A 12,926-nucleotide genomic window follows, 5' to 3' on the forward strand; every position below is an offset into this window, starting at 1 on the left:
AGGAGAGAAAGATATCACGTTGAAAACAACAACAGCCAGCGCACACCGCCCAGGCTGTTGACTCGCTCTATCTTGGCGTCGATTTATGGCAGCCACCTGTCCACTCCTGCTTATCTGATGATTGTCTAGTCTTTCGATTTCTAGAAAATACAACATATGCATATATTTTCATCTAGGGCTGTCAAGATTAACTTGTCAGTCTTTGAGATTGATTCTTAAATACTTTACACATTAAAGTAAGGGAACGCAATTGATGCACTCTCTCTGTTTTATTCTGACCTACATGAAGATGAAGATGGACAGTGAGTTATAGTGTGTCCACGATGCCCCTGCATCTGGAAGGCGGATGAAAATATTTATACATATTTAGTAGCACGTGGCACGTTGTCCACAGATTTTTTGGGCATGTCGTACGAATCAGATCTAAGGTGGAAAAAAAGTTGCTCGACTGAAACATTGAATGAACCTAAATCATTCAATTTTATTTACTTTCCCACAAAGTCTTAAATTTGCATTACTTTAGTCTTTTAGTCTTAAAAATAGATGAAAGGTCAAGTATCATAGTAGAAACAAAAAACTGCTGACATTGAACACTGTGGCACAAACTCGGCACAAAATGGTGGCGCAACAGCACCATGACACAGTTAATATTTGTGAACGTCTGGCTCAACATTAAACCATTAATAGGTAAATAAGGACAAATGGAATTGAAAGAGAGACTTGTAATGCTGCTGGTATGCCTCTCAGCCAATCACTGGGTGAGGTCATGACTGACTGTGGGATGAGGTCATTGCGGTGATTGGGCCCCGAGAGGCTTTTCTTTAGTGAAGGTAACAGACGTTGGTTTAGATAGTTGCTTTGGTGGGTGTCCGTGAGCCTGACAGCCATACAGGTTTTATCTGTACACGTTAATTCTCAGCAGAGATTAGAATGAGAAAAAGGGAAATAAGGATGAGCTTCAAACACATTTAAAAATTGCTTTGAAAACTGTGTGTGTGTGTGTGTATAGCTTTCATATAATGTTTATCTTTAATAAAAAGTTCACCTGGAAATATCAGTAATGCATTTAATGTATTTAGTTCCAAGTCGCTACTTCATTTACTACCTAAATCACAAAATCTTAAAGGCTCTTCAATTAGGCTGTCAATAGGAGTCCTTTTTGTATAAATATATTTAGAATTTTAGATGCTCACCAAAGATCGTAGCACATCAGAGAAGAACGTTTAGGATCGGAGGGCTGTTTTATTTATTTAAATGTTTGATTCACTTCATGGTCAATATAGTTTTGGCAGTGCTTTCACCCCGCCATTTATTTTGAGGAAACAAATCCCTTTTAGGGATGAAACACCTGGTGTGGCTCCTTAATGGAATGGGCTTTAGCACTGTGTAAATAAACAGCTCGCATTTTTCAGACCTGAGGGCTTTATTAGCGGTGGACTGTGTGGGGGGGGGTCTCTGCAAACAGACTTTCTGTTCAGAACGTGTCCTCTAGGCAAGGGAGGTTAAACTGGAGGTTTCGCTGATATAAGTTGGTCAGCAGCAGACTCTGTAAACACAACTTGGCAAATATGACGTTACTTTGTTCAACTGCTATTGTGCTCTAGTAGTACTATGAGGATTATAAGTGGAGCCACTTCCAGTCGAACGGTGAATTTATATCATAGTATGGTAAGAGATGCAGTTTTTTGGTATAAACAAAACCTTATAATAAAACTTTAGAACTGTTGCCCTCTGTGATCCAGCTGTTTCTCAGGAACCTGCAGCAGGTAGCTGCTGGCCATGTGACATTGTGTGAAATACATGTGTCAGTCACATGATTCCTCTCAGCCAATCAGTCTTAATAAACCAACTTCAGTGTGAACCAGTAACCGTAAGGGGAAGACAAGCCAAGAGACAATACTGACATTACCAGTATGTGCTTTGGTTATACTGATAATCTGCCCCTTTTGAAATGTGAATTTCTGTGGATGTGAGTGGCAGATAAAGGAAAAGATGGAAATGCAAAGTGTGTAATGAATTCTTTATAAATTGCAGCAGCACAGACGAGTATCTGAATGAGGAAGAAAATCCCAAATCAACTCAGCCTGAAGGGCCCTGTAATGATGTTACATTATGTCCACGTCCTTTTTATGTGTGGCTGCCTGTAGCTGGCAGAGCGACGTGGATTTTTGAATCTTAGTTGAGCTGCGCTCGGCTCACACACTTCACACACTGGTGCAAATTAGCCCCCCACCCCAGACCCCTCCCTATGAGAGGCTCAGTTTTGGATCGTCTAATGAATTGGGATGTTAAAATATTCAAAATGTTGAAATATCATTGGACAGATAAAAGATGCTGCACATTTTTAGAAGAGTGGGACGGTGGCCTTTCACACGAAATGGAGCTCTGCTACACACAAAAGTAGAGGAAGTTTGCTTTTAAAGGCTGATTTTATTTACTGTAATTTAGTGGCGGTTTAAGTCTCAGCTCCAGTGTTGTTTTCTCGTAAACAGAGTCGCTCCGGTTCAGAAGAGGGGCACGGAGTGCCAACTTTTACAGTGGCCTGAAAACAGGAATGACAAACACCATTAGCTGAAAAATTTCCATCTCATTGCAACTATGTTATTGTTTGCTTTACCATACGCGTCCTAATATGGTTACCTCCCCGCTAAAGTGGTCCGTCCCGGAGCGAGGGGAGCGGGGCCGAGCCGAGGGGCCGCCGGGGGAGCTGCTTTTAACGGCCACTTAGACAATAAGAAACAAATGCCACGGTGCTTTGAAAGAGCTGCTGCGCTCGCTCGCACTTCCCCGGGCTGCCCGGGTCACGCTCACCCTTCCTCCATCCCTCCATCTCTACCTCCGTCTGTTTTGCTGTGCTCTCGGCTCCTTCATCATCATCCCTCTCACCCTTTGTGTTGTCTCTCTTTCTTGCTGTGTAGTTCTGTCCATCATTTTCGTTTCTTTACTTTTAAAGAAGTGATTGTCACATGTGATACACAGCAGCACAGCACACGGTGCGCACAGTGAAATTTGTCCTCTGCATTTAACCCATCACCCTGAGTGAGCAGTGGGCAGCCATGACAGGCGAGCAGTGTGTGGGGACGATGCTTTGGTCAGTGGCACCTCAGTGTTACCTTCGCGGATTGGGATTCGAACCGGCAACCTTCTGATTACGGGGCCGCTTCCTTAACCGCTAGGCCACCACTGCCCTTTCACGCATGCAGCACATTAAACAACATGCACAAGTTCGTATACATGCTCCATCCACAGAACACAGTGTGAAAAAAGGAGGTAGTGAATTAAAAAGCAAAGACTCTTAATGAATCAAAAAAGCAGCAGTGAAAATAAAATGATATAAACGTATTCTTCCTCTGTCTATCAGAAGGTACTTTTTGTCTTTTCCCCTTTCCTGTTGTCTCTGTCTCTCTCTGGATGTAAGCATGTTACATCCACATTGTGGTAAAACACACACTCTGGCTGAGGTGCGGCGTGTGTGTCGGGCCACAGTAAGAGGCTAGTGGTTACCCGGAGGTGGCATCCGGAAATCCAGCGTGGACATGAATTCCTGCTTTTCAGCTAAAACAATCCTCTACGTAGAGTTCAGGACCACAGCAGCAATTATTTTCAGTCACTTCTTGTTTTTGAGCAAAATATAACATGTTCATATTCATATTCTTCAATCAGAATTCTGTTTGTCATCAAAACCTTTATTTTAAATAATATAATGTTAACAGTCTACCTTAGGAGGGGTTCCTAACTGGAGGGTTACATGCACAGCAGCGGCTCTCAAACCTAGCCCTGTTTGGTTGATCGGATCAGCTGATCATCATGTTGAAGAAGGTGTGTTGGTGTTGAAGTGCATCTAATAATCTACCTGAAGAAACAGAAAGGCAGAGTCCTACTTTCCCCCCCGGAGCATGTTGTTGAGTGTGTGGCACCATAATCGACTCCTCTGTTGTTGGAGGGCGTCAGGCGCCTCACCTCAGTCCCAAAATCCTCACCTCCTCGATTCGCAGCCTCTGTCGATTGGTATCGGTGGCTCAGCCTGACCTTTTGACACTCAGACCATTGAAGGATATCGTCCATAATTTCACCCACAGATCGTGCTATCAAATGTCATTTGTAATTAATAGAACACAGCCGTTTCAGGCTGGTAAAGAGGCAGGCGGTGGAATGATGTGCAGACTACACACACGCAGGATTAATCTTTAACATTTTCGTGCAATGGAACAATGTTATTGCGCTCTGTAAACTCACACGCCTGCTCTTCATTAGCGCATTGACTGTTAATGACAATTGTTAAATTGTTAAAATGGCACACGTGGCATGTGTGATTGCAGAGTGTTAGCATGGTGTTGGTAGAAAAGAAGGGATGTGTCTGAGTTATGGCTGGCTGAAATGAGACACGGAGAAGCGGCGGGGCCTCGAGCCAGACCTCTTGTTCCCAGAGTAATACCAGAGTGTGTGTATGGGAGAAAATGTCATGACACCATCCCGCAGTTGCTGCCTGGGTTGTGCTTAACTTGATCGTTTCTGACTTTTATTGTGTTGCGTAAACCCCGTTTGCTGATGAAGAAACTTGAGGCAGGCTGTGTGTTAGTACAGCCAGTTGTCATGTCCCGTAATTAAAAAACGTGAGGGTACAAGTTGAGAAAGCAAGAATATTGTGCACTTTACTTGAGGTTCTGGCAAATGCACACAAGCTTGAATTTTTGATGTTTTGATTTTTGTTCATAGGTTTTTAGTTTGATGTTTTTTTGTTTCATTTTTCAGGTTTGTGAAACTTGTAAAATTATCGTAGTCAAGGTTAGCCATGTCAGTAAGGTGAGTGCCTTTATTAACATAACAAAACCAAACCAACAAGTGAACAGAGACACATATCCTGTCGTGAAGTCCGGGCACCCACCGGCACGGTCACGGGAAATTTAAACGGTGGTGATCAGGAGGAGCACAGGTGCGTGTGCGTGTGTGTGTGTGTGTGTGTGTCTGTGTCTGTGTGTGTGCACGGTGCAGCAGCAAAATGCTGCCGGGCATCACACCTTCTGTGAACATGAGTGTCAAGCATCTCTAAGAACGTCAGGCAAAAAATGTGTATTACTGCTGAGGAGCAAAACAAATGAATTCACTTTTCAAACATTACAGCAGATGCTGTAGGTGGAAGTAACAAAATAATATGCTTCAATCACTTTCTTCATTTCAACGGTGAAGGGAATGCATAGTGTAGTGATGCAGTGAACACATTTTCTGATGCGCCAGATACTCAACTAGAGCGCTGTGTTCAGATCAGCTGTACTAAGATCATTGCCAAAGGCTTTTCTAATAATCGATCAATTTCAGTTAACACTGGAGTCTCTCTACGTGTATCTAGATATTCCATTTCCAGCTACCCATCATTTACATGTTGATGCTTTTCTCAGGAACCAAACAGCCATTTTCCATTAAAAACAAGGATATTTATAAATGACCATAAACTCTTGGCATGTTTTATATATGTTTTATACATTTTTGACCTGTCAAAGGCCTGTGGTAAATGTATTGTGCAGGTATTTTTGAGGCTTCTACATATGAAGCCTGGCGTTTCTCCCTATCTGCAGTTAATGAACTTTGTTAGGTGCTTGTTTGCTCACTTCAAGGTCAGATTCTGGGAATGGCAGAGCAGCTCGTCGTCTTGTAAACATGTTTACTGCCTGGGGTGTGTAAACAGCGTAAACGTGTACAGGAGGGAAGGCGATGCCGGCTCTCGCCTTATTCTTATTGTTTTTTGGACCCATGCCTGCTTTTGCACCTGCAGAAAACGGAGTTTCGCAACCCATTAGGGCCCACATTCGGTAACATGCTGAGAGGAACCTGAGAATATGGCCAGGCGAAAACGGCAAACTAATGCAGGGCAGGTAAGCAGTAAAAGCGAAATACTGTGATGTTACGAAGCCTCATTTTAAAATGCACGTAGCCCTCTGTGGGTCATGAAGGTGCATTTGGACTTAGCATCCTCTAATTGGAAGTGCGATATTAGCATGTCATAGGGATTTATGCTGGGAGAGGGGACAGCATTTCTGCATGTAATGAGCGGTGTCATTAGCTGATGGGGTGGATTTGCACCGGCTCTACCTTGAAAGGCACATCATTTACATATTTCTTAGGAATGCTGCCTTTTTTAATGGATTCCTCAATGAATTAAATGAGAACGGCTGCTTCTCCGAATGCGGAGGAGTCGCCATCGATGCTGACGCCACTGTCTGATGCTGCATGCGCTGGAGTGGGCTTTGCTTGGGGGAAGGGGTGTCGGCTGCCAGTCATGGTGGTATAGAGGGGGGTTGTTGGCGGAAGACAGAAAGGGCAAAATGAAGAATTAGGGAATAAAAAAAAAAAAAGGGAAGCAAGCTTTTAGTTGTGGAGTGTCCGAATTTCGAAACCAGGGCACATGTTGGGGTAAAGTAAAAGTGAAGTGATTGTCATTGTGATACACAGCAGCACAGCCCACAGTGCACAGAGTGAAATGTGTCCTCTGCATTTAACCCATCACGCTTATTGAGCCGTGGGCAGCCATGACAGGTGCCTGGGGAGCAGTGTGTAGGGACGGTGCTCTGCTCAGTGGCAGCTCAGGATTTGAACCAGCAACCTTCTGATATGACCAACTGACCAGCTTTTTTTCTCCAGAAACATAAATAAGACAACCAACAATAAAACAAAACTGCAAAAGACCTTGGAGGTGTGAGACTACAACACTATCACAGTCTAGCTCCACAATAACTATAGAAGACATTTACAGTACTTACAGTACTGCAGTTTATTCAAATTTGGTACGCTTGGACCTGGACGCAGCATTTCCACAGACTGTGACGTCACAGTGATGCCAAAATAGTTTCACTGATGTTTTTTTTTTTTCTATTTCTGAAATGGCAAGTGAAGTTAAGCTCCCACCTGCTTCTTCTCTCATCATTCTCCGTCTTTTACAGTTTTTCGAATCCGGTGTGAAGTGATTAGTCTCTTATTGATGAGCTCCCAAAGTGGCAAGTGTGTGAAATTGATTCTTTGATCAAAGCGAGTTTGAGAAATGGAACATTTTTGTGTGTGTGAAGCCTGCCAGCCAGACAAATAGACCCCCCCCCCCCCCAAACCCCATCATCCTCCTACCCCCAAAACATTTCCATCCTCTACCCACCGACCTGATGCCAAAGAAGTGCGAATCTTCCAATTCAACCCACTTTTCCGCCCCTCCTGCTCCAAAACACATATTTGTTTTGGATGTTTTCACTGGAGTCTATGCAGCGATTACAGCTGTTCATTAACAAAATTGGGTATTTGTTTTAAACTTTAACCAATCACTTTGATATGCTAATTACGGCGTAATTTAATTTGAGCCCCGTAATGATGATGCCGTTATTACGGACATAAATGATGCCGTTAAGCTGAGAGTAATCTCATTTGCATACTGTATATGGCAGTGAATTAAGCCCCCTTTTCCCGACGTCGCCTCGTCTCTAATTTTCCACTCCTTTTCACACGCCGACGAGAGAGAGAGAGAGAGAGAGAGAGAGAGAGAGAGAGAGAGAGAGAGAGAGAGAGAGAGAGAGACGACGCCGCCACTGCTCCTAATAGCAGGCCTGCCCGTTTGATGTGAAGAGAGCGCACTTCCACACTTTAAATCAGCAGTCACAATATGTAATGCATAAAGGGCCTCATTATCACACTAAGTGTTTCGTTAAGAAGTCAGGAATTAATAAGAGGCGGTGTTGTTTTCCACGTTGTTTTGCGTGCGGTTGAGGAGACATGCAAACATGTAGTTTTTTTTTTTTTGCATAAATGACACCCCCATTCCCCCAATCACCACCCACTCAACCCACCCCCACTGGAAAAAAATGACGGGCTACAACAGCTCAGAATTTTTTCTTTACCTTTTTGTCTGTGTTGATTGCCGGCCCTTATTGGACGACTCGTTCCTTTGTGGTTTTTTCATGTTTTCTGGACATGATTAATTGCGACAGGATGCTCCGGGTGCATATGTTTATTCCATTTTCTTTCTCCCTGTCCAGCTGATTGAAACAACCCTTGAAACGGAGCCACGCTGCATTGTGTTGTGTCCCGCACTGCATTGTGGGGGCCGTTAGCTGTGCAAAACTTCCAGGCAGAACGTCCCAAAATCTGCATCATCTTTGTTTTATATGATGTTTAGAAGCTGCACAACATTTGTGCCGACGCTGAACAATGAAGTGGGGCTACTGCGAGCGCCAAGGTCTTGTTTCCACGAACATTGATACCGGACACATCAGTAGGCAGTCCTGCTTTCATAAAACCTTCTCTTTCCTTTTTGTCTTCCTTATTATGGTTCTTAAAAACACACCTGGCTTCCGTTCGGCTGCCCTTTTGTACTCTGAAGGATTTAAAGGATGGCGGCGCGTGTTTTATGGACTCAAACACTGACAATACAATCGCCCTTCAGCGCCTGTGCATTTCCATTTCCCACCATAAAGAATATTATTTTTCTGCCAGCCAATTTTCTCCGTTAGTCTCTAATTGGCTACATAAATCTCAGGCCATTGAGAGTGAGGAATGTTGCGGTGTCATAGACTGTAATCTTCACCCTTATTTACCAATTCATTAAGATTCATTGATGCAGGATCGGTGAGAGGAAATGACAGCATAAATCAGGGCCCGGCTGTAATGACCCTAATCAGTTGGGAATTGCAGAAAATGTCATGATGAACTATGTCCTTGTGTTCGTGCCACTGTACATTGTCATTGCTCTGGTTTATGGGCGGGACACATCCTTCTGACATGGGCTGTATTTAATGGCAAAGGAAGAAGAAGAAAAAAAAAAAAAAAGAGTTGTTAAAAAACCGCTTTCCATTAAAGCACCACGACTTGTACAAGGTCTTTCACCATTTAGCCCTTTACCCTTTACCTTAGCTTTAACTGCTTAATGGAAGGAACAAATCCCTCCTTTGCTTTTTAACCCCCTGCCTCCTCTTGACAAAACCGATGGGGTTTTATTAAACGATGACGCGCTTCTCGGGGGAGCAGAGCATGGGTGAAGGACCACCCATAAAGGTTGATGGTGTCGGGTCAGAAGGCAGGTTTGTTCCAGTGCACCCAAAACAAAATGTCTCATGTAGCATCCTGGTCATAACAGTAGTAAATATCACAATAATTATACAATTATTATATATAACAGGGCAGTGGCCTAGCAGGTAAGGAAACAGACCCGTAATAAGAAGGTTGCCGGTTAGAATCCTGAAGCCGCTGAGGTGCCGCTGAGTAAATTACCGTCCCCACACACTGCTCCCCGGGCGCCTATCATGGCTGCCCACTGCTCACCAAGGGTGGTGTTTAAAAGCAGAGGACACATTTTGTTGTGTGCTGTGCTGTGTTTCATAATGACAATCACTTCGCTTTCATATAATGCTGAGGATTCAAGTAGGCTCAGTTGGGGAGTATATATAATTTCTTAAATTTATTTTAGCACATCAGCTTATTAGAATATTGCCTACAATTGATGAAAAAAATACTTCATTATAGATTTTGATTAATTTTGTCTTGTACCAATAATAGCATGTTTTTGGTGTTAAGCTGTGCAGCAAATAGGCGTTGTCAAGACTATATTGGTAAATTAATGTTTTTTACAAGCACCATTGAGTCATGGCATAGGTTCCAGTACACGCTGAATCTTAAACAGCACGTGTGAAACATGGTCGAAGTCCGTAAAGAGCCAATCGTGTGAATGGCCTCCCGAGACGTGACGAATGTGAGAGCAGTCGAGCTCCCGTTAAATATTAAAACTCAGACAATTTAAACACCAGATAGCTATTGAAAAGGAATGGCCAGTGCATTTCCGCCCCATTATTTGTTTATGAAGGTTAATGATTGTGCCTGGCAATCAATAGCTCAGCGTTATCTGTGTGAAGCTGACTGCAGAGCGACTCTGTAGAAAAGGGTGCTCGCTGTGCATTGTGTAGGACAGTCACACCTCCTGACTGAGTTTAACTTTTGAGACGTTGAAGATCAAGCAACAGCAGGGCTTTTAAAGTTCAAAACGCTCATCGTTCTGAGCCTCGTATTATCAGTTTTGTGGATTTCAGCTTCTGTGGACATGAGCTTCTCTGTACATGAATGTCCATTTACACAAGCGGCCTGCAACTGGGTGAGTTTTATCCCCATCAGACTGACCTTGTATGATTTGGACCAGGAGTATTAATTAGATGAGTTCACTGAGGCCAAGAAAATGCATCTGACACACTTCCTGCATCGCAAGTTTGCAATCCTGCACCCACGGGAGCATTCGCTGCACAAATTCCAGTAACAATGATTAAAATATATATGACACACTTTAAATAATGTTAAAACAATAATAGCTTGTACGGCTCCCGCAGGACACTGCAGATTGACAGCATTCATTTGTACGATGAGCTTTAGAGTATCAGGGGGACTTTCTTTTGGTTCTCAAGGAACATTCAGTGGACAGTACTCAAACTATGTTGCTTGTATGCAGTGTGTCAGGTTATTACTTTTTGCTATTTTACATGGTTTGTTTCTTGAGTTGAATGGCAGGAGGACAATTCTGATGACGACAATGCTTGCTTGTTACTGGTCTTGTGTTAAATTATTCTCTTTTCTATTAACCAATTTGCTTCCAGAAATCACTTCCATGACAGGAAATTAATAAATTAAATTTATTAAGGAGCACTTAATAAAATTCAGAGGACACACACTAACAATCAAATAATTTTTAAAAGTTTGTTACTGCAAATGTATTAACTTGGAATTTCATAAATCTATAAATCTGTTTCTTGACATGACAACAAAAAACAATAACAATTTTTATTGCTCAATTATTACAGTTAATGTATTAACTGTTTTTCATTGTCATGAACCAATTAAAATTTGAAGTGAAAGTGAAGTGACTGTCATTGTGATACACTGCAGCACAGCACACGGTGACACAACGAAATGTGTCCTCTGTATTTAACCGTCACCCTTAGTGTGCAGTGGGCAGCCATGACAGGCGCCCGGGGAGCAGTGTGTGGGGACGGTGCTCTGCTCAGTGGCACCTTGGCGGTTTGGGGATTTGACAACCTTCTGATTATGGTGCCGCTTCCTTAACTGCTAGGCCACCGTACATTTGCTCAAATCGCAGTTTACGTTGTTCACAGAACAATACATGCATCTACATACTAAAAATGTGATTGTATGCTGCAGCTGTGCTGCGCATTCGCAGACATCCCAGAAAAGCTTGGTTTGGGGCTGAGTGCAGTTGGAAGGGGGTTATAACGGTTTGCCACAATGTTGTGGTACTCTAGTGTGAAGAGCACGCTGGTTGGTGCGCGAGTGCAGTTGGAACGTTGTTATAATGGTTTGCCACATCGCTGTAGTACTCTAGTGTGAAGTGTGCACCAGTTGGCGCGAGACCGGGCGGCACTGCACAGGGATAGAGACAGGGTAGAGTCTACAAGCAGTACTGAAGTACTGGGTACCAGGAGATCCGTCCGTCCAAAACCATAGCAGAGGGCAAGGGTTCTAGTCTGAAGAGCAGTGAGGCCGACCGGGATAATACAGTAAAATGTGAGCCGGGAACAAACAGGGTCATACATAATGGTGCAGTCAGGAAATCGGCAGTGGAATAGGATCACTGGGCCTTCCTCATGGGTTACGGGTAGCTCATCACTAGCGGGGACACCCATGTGCCTCTGTTGCTGCAGTGGAGAGGTGAGCGCCGTGGCAGAACATTCTACGTAGACCATGTTATTCACCCCCTTGATGTAGCACTCAGACTGTTATCACTGCATCACTTCCTGTGAGCCTCAGCTGAAGTGAGACGTCTAGTAGCCTCACATCCACCACAAGCATGATGTTTGTTTTTAACTCTTCTTCAGTTGTTCAGGAGCTGCTCTTGGTTGTGGTCCACCATGAACTTCATATGTAGGGTGCACTGGATGTTCTTTTCAATGCTTGTTTATTGCTGCTTGTGTACCTGCTGAACTGTACTTTATAAACGGACGCCAGGTCTTGTGCATTAGGTGTATGAGTATCTTATGTATTTTTGTGTACGTGCACTGTTTGTCCCTGCTAAATGGAGACATTTATATACACTAACCACTCACAAATCCAGGAATCTGAAAGCCAGCACGAGGAGAGCAGCACAGGAAAGTGCTTCCAGGCTCGCGAAAGGCCGGATCGGCGTCCCGGAATTACTATTCCGTCCATGCGCAGCCGGCATTAAACTCATTAGGCCGCTTTATTTACTCGCCGCCTTTGGACTGACGCACTAAAAATACCCAGAGCCGCGCTCGTCGCCTCTCCCTGCTTCCCTTCATTGTCTGCGCACAGCGGGCCCGGTGCTGCAGCGCTCTGTCCGACAGACATCTGAACAGCTAGATGTCTACACAGCGTCCCCATTGGCATGCATGCCGCCCGTCCTCGCTCCTTATTGTGCATTTATTTCGGCTTGTAGCGTGATAATGGGTTCATATTTATATGAATCATCATCCACAGCCTTGGCGAACGACCCGGCCTTCTCCCTGTCGCTCTCTCGCTTTTTTCTGCCCCATGGACGCCATAGTAATACATTTGAATTTAGATTTCACGCTTGAGGATCCTATTACATTCCTCTCAATGTGTCATAAACATGTGTTTGCCCTCTTAGATCATTCATTCTTTCCCCTGTCTGCTTACAATACAGGGGTAAATGGATTTGGGGAGGTAAATGAAATGAGTGTGGAAGATATTTGACGGAGGGAGAGGAAGTGTTTCGCTCGCTCGCTGGATTCACCTCGGCAGACGGCACGTAGCTGGCATGAGAAACTCAGACTCCCTAATAAAAGCCGTGTTCTTTCGAGTCGGTAGAGGCTAATGAGGTCAAGCGTTGGTCCTGAAGGGCTGCAGCCATGTTCAGTTCAGCATTCTCCCTTGTCGAATACACCTGATTAAACTCATCAGCTAAGAAAATTATCAGG

General features: G+C 43.9%; 1 protein-coding gene across 8 annotated transcripts in view; it reads left to right on the forward strand.

Annotated features, from left to right (window-relative positions):
* foxp1b (forkhead box P1b) overlaps positions 1-12,926 on the forward strand; it is a 162,181-nt gene that overhangs the window by 60,507 nt on the left and 88,748 nt on the right. Inside the window, exon 1 of one of the 8 annotated variants that reach the window (XM_028997786.1) lies at positions 5,496-5,870. The exons of the other annotated variants lie outside the window; for them this stretch is intronic. The gene's annotated coding sequence lies outside the window, so the exon portion shown is untranslated. Of the gene's footprint in view, positions 1-5,495; positions 5,871-12,926 lie in introns of those variants that run through there. 8 annotated transcript variants of the gene reach the window in all.

This window comes from Denticeps clupeoides, chromosome 12 (assembly GCF_900700375.1).
Source record: "Denticeps clupeoides chromosome 12, fDenClu1.1, whole genome shotgun sequence".
In the NCBI taxonomy this organism is placed as follows: Eukaryota; Metazoa; Chordata; class Actinopteri; order Clupeiformes; family Denticipitidae; genus Denticeps; species Denticeps clupeoides.